Genomic DNA, 6,389 nt, shown 5'->3' with positions numbered 1-6,389 from the left:
AATTCATTGCACTGTATTAGCTACCCAGGCATGATGAGAGTTAGGCATGGCAGAGAAACCACCTAGGTTAGCCAATGGGGGGGGGGGGGGGGGGGAGGAGAGAGAATCTCACCATCTCTTTTGTTGAGCCTGTTCCATTTTGTATAAATAATTAGTCACTACCAGGACTTGAAGCTGGGTCTCCTGCATCCCAGGTGAGCTCCCGACCCAGCAGGGTATTGGGTGCTCTCCTTGATCTCTCCTGTTTGAAGCTGCTCCGCTTTGTATAAATAGTTCAACAGTCCTTGACGCAGGTTCAGGTCTCCACTGCTCCTTCACGCCAAGGCAAATGCCCTAAACACCAAACTATAGAGTCACTCTCGCTTGCTGTGTGGCCCAATGAATATTTAATACAAAGTGGAACGGCTTCAACATGGGAACTTCCCCATCCCAGGATACCCCAGGGCACAACCCTACCAGTTGGAAGACCTGGGTTCTAGTCCTTGCTTCAAATTGTGGTGATTTGAATACAGGCCTCTGACCACTCAGCTGAGTGCCCTAACCTCTGGGAGGTCCCACCCCAAGCTATCTTTTGTGGGGGTTAGGCACGTGTATCGCTGGCAGCCCAGATGCCAGCTCATGGTGAGGTACCCATGTCTCAGGAACACTGACAAACACATCGCTGGACTCAGGCTGGCTTACCTGTGGGTTAGTGTTGTTAAAACAGGTATTAAAGTTCCAAGCGTTTAGACTTTATTGAATGCTTGTGAGTGGCTGCCTGCATTAATCTCATTTACAACATCTGTGTCCCATATTGTAAGGTAATGTTCAAGCATTCGTATTGTGAGCCTCTGTGACAGTGTAAATCACTGGACGAGAGAGACATGAACTCGTGCAGTGGTTTTCAACATTTTTTCATTTGTGGACCCCTAAAAAAATGTCTAATGGAGGTGTGGACCCCTTTGGAAATCTTAGACATAGTCTAAGAAAACTGCTGAACTAGCGTAAAGTGCTGGTCTCTAACAGAAGCTGTTACCTCCTGGCCAACAGGGAAGGCCCATCAACCCCAGACAGACTATTGTGGAACATTAAAGAGGACAAAAGACTTTGTTGTTCTGCTCTTCCCTTCAGTGAAGATGAGTCATGCAAGGGGATTCTTCCCATCAGCTGAGTTCACAACTCAGAGTACAGGCGTTTTAATTCCCTCCTCCCATAACGAGAAGGAAGTGTATCTCGATGCTGCTTGGGCTCTGGGGGGCAAGGTTTTCTAGGCATAGGGAAGAGATCCCCAGTGCTTGGCCTGGGTTAGCCCTAAAGGACATCTCGAGCCTGCTGATGATAGAAATGTCTATTAATTTTTGAAACTTAAGATTGTAACTCATTTGTGTGGGTATGTTCACCTGCTTGAACCTTGTAAATAACTCTCTTGTTTCTTTTTCCTATATAATAAATCAATACTAAAAGTTTACCAAAGGACTGGCTACAAGCATTGGCTTTGGTGTCTAAAGTGCAATTGAGCTGGGATAAGTGACTGGTTTTTTGGGCCTGGGAGTAACCTGAATATTGCTGTGATTCTTGGTGTAAGGGACCAACTATCACAAAGGCCGGCTCACTTGGATGCGAGACAGACTGGGATACCCAAGGGGGCTCTGTAACTCCATGTTAAGGCTGTTATAGTGCCTTAGATGTTGACACTTAATAGCTGGGTGTTGAACCCTAAGTCTAGAGCTCATAGCTACTTTGGGGGTTGTGCCCTGGTTTGTAACAGTCTGTCCTTAGGTTGCGCTTGAGCAGCTACAGGTCATCAGAATGAGGTGGAAGACCTGAGTTCAAGGTCTTGCTTCAAATTGTGGTGCATGGAGATTTGAAAACAGGTCTCTGACCTCCCAGCTGAGAGCCCTGACCTCTGGGCTTTTGGGTGTAATGGTACATGTAGGTAGGTCCCACACCAAGCTATTGTTTGTGAGGGCTAGGCATGCACTAAGAATGCCTGCCCCCATCACGAGGAGGTAGACCAGGGGCCACCTAGTTTGAGAATCCTGCTATGGCTTGGGATGTTGAGCTATTCGGTGCCATGGGGATTTAGGCAGCTTTGCAAATGCTCACCAGTGGAAACTTAGGCACCTAGGGGATTTAGGTGCCTATATCATTAGATGGCAGCAGGCGCTCAGTGGCCCCTAAGTCCCTTTGTGAATCTAGGCTAGTTCCTCAAGACGCCTATGTGAGCTGCCCAAGGTCAGGCGGGAAGGCTGCAATGGTGCAGAGAATTGCACGCAGGCTCTTATCCCAGGTTAGTGACCTAGTCTCCAGATCATTCATTCTCAGTCTAAAATGTGGGGCTGGGGGCGGGGTATTTGTCTTAATTTGCTCATGCTTATAACTTAAAGTCAAATTAAAAAAATAAATATGAAACTTGGACTAACATGCACAAAGGCTGATCTAATAAAATAAGGCAAACACACTTAGGACATAACAGGAAACTTTTAACAGAAGGAACAATTAACCTGCAGAACTCACTGCCATAAGCTAATAGGGAGCAAAGTGTTTAGTGGGTGTTAATCAAAGATTAGCCACTTATGGGACCAGCACTATCCCCTGTTCCATTTGATTATAAAAGCCACACACCAAATAATCTCACCATGGTGGGAGCTGAACTCATGAGGTCCCCCCCACACCTCCGGGGGGTGGGGGTGGGGTAGGAATATTCCCCAAGTGCTATTATTGGATAATAGTTCATTAAGGGATGGGCTGATACTGTGCCACTCTGAACGGTGGGACACCAGACCAGTTCAGACCATTGGTAGTGTTAGGACTAATAGATGTATTGGAGCATAAGCTTTGGTGGGACATTCATCTGACGAAGTGGGTATTCACCCACGAACGCTCATGCTCCAATATGTCTGTTAGTCTATAAGGTGCCACAGGACTCTTTGTCGCTTTTTAGAGATGAAAGGGCTGGTTATAAATAACCCGGCGAGAGGCTGGAGCTTTGCAAACCCAACCTCTGCCCCAGATGGAAATGAGCACTTTGAGCATTAAACAGGCCCACTACAAACGATCGAATTTTCTGACTTGAAAGGCCAGCTCAGTGCAAATGACTGTGGTGAGGTTTCCGGGCAGCAAGGACGTGCAAAACTGAGGGGCTGTAATTGATCGTGGTCCGGAGCCTTGTCCAGGACGCTCCAAGCAGAACATTTGACCACAACAGAAGGAGCTGTGCTAATAGTAGCTATCTCCATGGAGATGCCTTCTCTGGCCAGTCATACCCAGCAGCTCCCTCGTGCTGGCAGGAAAATGCATGGGGACCAGAAGCAGCGCTTCCCACATCTGGGCAAGCCAGGAAGCAGCAGGGAGAGGATCTGGGACGCACCTGTGGGAGTGAAGGTGTTCAGTTGTGGAGTCCTACAGGCCTGCACTGAGCCGGTCTCCCCCAGGATGTCCCTCCCTTCAGGCCAGGCTGGTGGGCCCCACGCTGGGACTCTGTCAATGGTTTCCTCCCCAGAAATGAGCAATGCTGCGGGCGTGACACACAGGGGCCTTTGAGGACACCAGGAAACTGGGGGGTTAATTTTTTAAAAACAAAACCAGAGGAAGCCTAAATCAGCATCCAACGTGAGTCAGGAAAGATGCCATTTGGTTCAGCCGTAATCGCCTTAAACCCTCGCCGGGCAGGAGAAATTAAAAAGAAAACCAAGTGCCTGAATCTCAGCTGAGCTACAAAGCCCGGGGCCCCGCCCCCTGCTGGCTCTTCTTGTACCAAGAGGCAGAGGGTATGAAATACCAGCATCCCAGCCAAGTGCCGTTCCCCCTCCAGTTTCTCCTCCCCTAACTTGTCCCATAGTGTGGCTGTGAGCTGTTAAAACAGCGGCCCTGTTCCTCCCCAGGGCTGGCTGCATTTTAGGCCAAGGGGGGAGCGAGGTGTGTACTTGCAAAGGAATTGACGGTTATTTGGGATGAAAGGCGCTATTGGCAGGCAAACTCTTTGTTCTTCTCCTGCTCTCACCCGCTGAGGAGAAGCAGAGTGTGCACGCGGGTGGCTGAGAATGACTGGCTGGAAAGTGGTGGTGGGGGGGGGGCAGATGGGCCTGACGCACCCCTGAAAAGCAGGGATTAGAGGAGAGGGATTTATGGTGGTTTCATTGTTAATCCCGCAGATTAAGCTTTTATGTCCCTGCCAAACCCCCTGCTGCTGTGGGGAGAGGGGGCCCTTGCAGAGAACAGACCCAGCCTTGGGAAAACTGCCCCCAACACCCACCTTTCACACTCCTCTCAGCCCCCCAAATACAGCTCCTGACCACTGTCTCTCCACCCAGACAGCCTGACTCCTGCTCCCTCCATTCCCATCCGCTCTGCCTCCTCCCACCCCATGACTCTCTCCTCACCCCCCCCACGACATGTCCCGGGCCCCTCCCACAACTCCAAGGCCCACTCCGGCTTCTACCATGACTCCTGTCTGCTTCCCCTGACCTCACTCCCTGTCCCTTTGTCCCCCACCTCCTGCCCCCCCCCCGCCACATCAACTCCCAGCCCATCCAACTGTCAATTCCTGCCCCCTCCCACATACCCCCCTGGCCCCGGCCACCCTTCATAGTGGAGATGGGTCACCAGAGGAGAGGCTGGGCCTGGTTCTGACCGGCAGCACCTCGCTGCCCCATGAAATCACCCAGCCCCTCGGGCCAGGCCGACAGAAAAGGGGCCCCGCTGACACTGCAGGACTTCCTAGTTCCTCTCCCACCAATTCCTCAGCAGGCTGACCCAGCGGCCCAGGCAGGAGCTGGTTTTTTAAGGCCTGGTGCCCCTGCTATTTTAACCTGGGTTAGCTAAGCCAAGTTTGTAGAGTCATCGATTCCAAAGCCAGAAGGGACGACTGTGATCATCCAGTCTCACCGCCTGGATAACACAGGCCAGAGAACTTACCCCAAATAATTCCTTCTGACCTAGAGCAGATGTGCTGAGAAAACATCCCAGCTTGATTTCAAAATGATCAGTGATGCAGAATCTCACCATGACTCTCGGTAAAGTGTTGCAATGGTTAATTACCCTCCCTGTTAGACCAATTCAGACTGGAATAAGGTGCAAGCGTTTAACTACCACTTCCAGCTATTGGATCTTGTTACAGCTTTAAGAACAAACCTCCTTTGCAATGCGGACATGTCCTAGATCAGTAACACAAACCTCCCCATCCTAACCCACCTCGTTAGACCAGTATAAACAGTGTGTGTAGAGCTGGCCTTAAACTGAGCTCGCTTATTTCCCTTCGCGTACGGTAGAAGTGCATGTATTTCAATATAACTGCATCCCCACTACAGGGGCTAGACCGCTTTCTCTAGAGGGATAGAATTAAAGCGCTACAATTTGTGTGTATAGACCAGGCTTAAATCAGGATTTAGGAAGCCTAATTGTGTTATTAAAATGCATCATAGCTACTCTACAGCAAAGGAGAGGGACTGGCTTATGAGTGTCTATAAACCTAAACTGACACAGGAGTTCATGGCTCATACCCTGCCCCCGGAGTAAGGGAAGGGGGCTCGGATTATCAGCCAACCTGGCCAGAGTGCAATCAAACAGAAACCCCGTGACTAACTAGGCAACAGTGAGCTAGAACTCAACTGCCTCGCCTGGGCAGGAGTCAATGTGGCCCTAACAGGGGATCTGGAGCTGTGGCCCGCCTGGGGTCTCACTTCTCTAGGTTTAGCTGGAGGTGGCCGACTGTCTGGCTTCTTTTTCTTCTGAGGCACCGGCGAGTGAGATCGGTGCCTGCTCTCCGCTGGGCCTCGGGAGGTGCCGTGCCGGTACCGAGCATCCCGGCACGAGTCCTTTCTCGGCACTGAACAAGGATGTGTTAGGAGCCGGGTCCCCATAGCCCGGGTCCGAATGGGGGCATAGAGCTGCATGAGGATCTCTTTAAGCCGTTGCTCCCTTTCTTTAAGAGTTCTAGGGTGGAACTCGCAGCCGATCTCACAGCGATCCTTTTGGCGGCCCTCCCCTAGGCATTGTAAACACGAAGAGCGTGGATCACTCTTTGGCATGCGCTTCGTGCAGACCACAGTTTTTAAACCTTGGGGACCGCAGCATACCACGGCTCCCGGGAGTCGAAACCGGGGGAACCCTCAACAACTCTAATCACTAACTAAAACTACTAAGATAACCTATATACAAAGAACTGTTGAACACCCTTGCTAAGCAAGGGCTACGGGAAGTTCCAGCCTACCGTCACTGGCGGTAAGAAGGAGCAGAGGGGGTGATGGGTCGGCAGGACTCTATATTGAGCGCCATGAAGGCGTGACTCCAGGGGGCACCCAGACCAACCTGACAGACGCTGCTATGGGAAAAATCTTCCGGTCACCGTGCATGTCCGCGCACACACACCGGATTGGAATTGACATGAACAAGCACTCGAAGAAGAACGC

This window comes from Malaclemys terrapin, chromosome 23, assembly GCF_027887155.1.
Source record: "Malaclemys terrapin pileata isolate rMalTer1 chromosome 23, rMalTer1.hap1, whole genome shotgun sequence".
Taxonomy (NCBI): domain Eukaryota; kingdom Metazoa; phylum Chordata; order Testudines; family Emydidae; genus Malaclemys; species Malaclemys terrapin.
This window is presented reverse-complemented; position numbering follows the sequence as displayed.